The 2,766-nt window shown below is 28.7% G+C and overlaps 1 long non-coding RNA gene across 1 annotated transcript; it reads right to left on the bottom strand.

The window, feature by feature from the left end:
- Window positions 1-797: 797 nt before the first annotated feature.
- On the bottom strand, window positions 798-2,303 carry LOC124543263. The gene is made up of 3 exons (XR_006967438.1): window positions 2,078-2,303; window positions 1,664-1,774; window positions 798-1,009 (listed from the first exon to the last, which is right to left on the bottom strand). It is a non-coding gene; the product is annotated as an uncharacterized LOC124543263 (long non-coding RNA).
- Between the last annotated feature and the right edge of the window lie 463 nt (window positions 2,304-2,766).

Raw genomic sequence — 2,766 nt, 5'->3', positions numbered from 1 at the left:
ATGATATAATGCATGGATCTCTTCACTTAACTTTTTCTATTCAGTAACATTGCTGTGGAAATAAAATACAATTGATTTAAAAAAAAACTGTGTATAACATTTTAAGAAAAAGAGTATTCATGTGTTTGTTTTATTCCTAATAACCTAACCTAACCTAACCTAACCTAATTTTTTAAAACATCCCTGTCAGTTCCATAAGCAAATCTACTGTCATCGCAACACTAAACCCATTTTAGTAATTTTTATTTTCTGTAAAATTTCTGACAATTTTGCTTACTTTTGAGATTATTTTAGCATCTCCATTTTCTGTGCCATGTATAGTTTACCTTCCTTTAGAAAGGCTCAGTGATGATATAATGCATGGATCTCTTCACTTAACTTTTTCTATTCAGTAACATTGCTGTGGAAATAAAATACAATTGATTTAAAAAAAAACTGTGTATAACATTTTAAGAAAAAGAGTATTCATGTGTTTGTTTTATTCAGTTTGAATGAAAACTTAAAGCATTTATTTGGTGGGAAAATATGTGACTAAGAATGGAGTAAAGACTTAACTGTTGAGTAACATGTTGGATTATATATTAAATGAACATTTGGTATATTGGTTAAAGAATTGCATTATTTGTGCCAGCCATTTAAAGTTTTTTTCAGTGACAAAAAATGAGCACTTTTTTGTAGCTTTGTAATTTCACAATATGGACAACATTTTGTGAATAATTTAAGCTTTAGTATATTAATAAGAATTTGCTAATTATATATGTATTAAAATTAAAAGGTAACTTACTAATTTTGTTCAAATCCACAAATATTTTTTCCTCAAGATTTTTTATTATCATTGTATCAACAACTGCACAGCCAATAATGTTCCTTATTTTGTGGTCTTTAATTTTGTATATAAAATAGGACAATTGTAGGACTGCTCCAATTCACCATCAATCTATGTAAATTGCATGAAGTTTTGTCTGATGGTGCATGGCAATGACATGTAACAACAGTTTTATTCTGCTACCTGCAATTTGTATGAAAAAGTAATTATTTATAAAATAATTTAAATTATTGGTATTGCTAGCTTTTCTTCTAAAACATTAGTGACTATTCTTTCTTATATATTAATAGCATAAGTCAATATATTTTCCAGTGGTTATGGGTTAATAGCTACACATTAAAAAAATGATTATGGATCCTTTTGAAGAGCACCTTAATTGCAATATACAAAATTTTAAAAATATAACTAATGCTATCAATTTTACAGAGCCGCAAAAAAGGTATGGGCCAGTTAAAGAAAACAGTGGAATCAAAATTGAATTGACATTAAAAATTTCAGTCAAATAAGGTTTCATAATTTTGCTGAAAACTGTAGACATGTTATTTTATACAAAACAATAAAAAACTGTCTTAGTGCAGTGGTAATGGTTTGATTTATGTTTCAGCTACAGTCTAGCAGCTGTAATTCAAAGGGGAAATGCAATCAATACTGTTGTCATTCAAAATGAAAATGTTATTACTATTTTTCCTATTCGTAGAGCTATTTTTTGTACAGTTGTTATATTAAAACTCTTTTACTGTAGTAATTAAATTTAACATTTTAGTGATAATTCAGAATGTTTGTAAGAGTCTATACTAGCAGTGTATATCATATACATACTATTTGAACTTTAAATACCTTCAGGCTTTATTAGAATAAGTTTTTAGTGGCTGTGCTGCATTACTTATATGCAGGTTGCAACATGGACTGTTTGCTTCAGAATTGACGTGTTGGCATAGTCTCGATCAACTGAAACATAAATAAAAAGAAATTGTAAATAAAGCTATTAATGTTTACCACTTCCCAATAGATTAATGATTATTTTTGAGTTATTAAGATCTACTAACACTATATAAAATTAATATATAGCAGCTATGTTATGTGAATTATAATGGTGTCTATATAAATAACCAATTTAAAAATATTATAGATTCCTTAACAGAACCTTGCTTGTAGCAGAGAAAGGTATCAAATGCTGAAATCACAAATGATGGTAAAATATTTAATGTAGACAAATTGAGGAACTTGTTATAGTAGCTTAACAGCCCTTACTTATGTTCTACTCTTCATGAGCCTCATTGACAGGTTTAATAGGTCCCCGTTCAAGGATCAAATGTGATAAAATTACGTGAAATCCACCATGAATACATATTGTTTCGAAATATTAAAATATTTGTTCTGTAAATTTGCTCGGTTATACGCATGTCGTATACTTTTTATGGATATGGTATAATTTTAATTTTTTTTTGAGAGTTAACAGGTACGAAATTGACATATCTTTAAATTCGCGCGCTAAAGTGACAATGACGTTACAATGGAATTGCCTCACGAAATAAATGGTGCGGATGATTATATGGTCTTTTAAAAAATCAGAAACTCTAAAAAAAAACATTTAATAAACTCTGATGTAATTTTTTATCCACGCTCTAAATGCCTGTGTCACAAGCTTTTTGTGGTCGGGACTCAAAGGGACTGACTGCTCGAGGAAAGTTAATGAAAATCTTGCAACAGTCGGTTTAAAATTATCGAGGAAAGTTTATCTAGCCAAGGGCCAATCATAAAATATAAAGTATCAGAAGAACATTATACTCTTTTTTTCCCAATGCATTATTGCCTGTGGTACTTATTTAGTCAGCTACGGCACTGAATATAAATAAAGATATATTTGTGTTTATTAAAGGACAAATAATACATGTAGGTATAATGTTTTAATGGAACTAAGAGACGAACCTATTTGAAAC

The sequence above is a fragment of the Vanessa cardui genome, chromosome Z (genome assembly GCF_905220365.1).
Source record: "Vanessa cardui chromosome Z, ilVanCard2.1, whole genome shotgun sequence".
NCBI lineage: Eukaryota > Metazoa > Arthropoda > Insecta > Lepidoptera > Nymphalidae > Vanessa > Vanessa cardui.
This window is presented reverse-complemented; position numbering and strand designations above follow the sequence as displayed.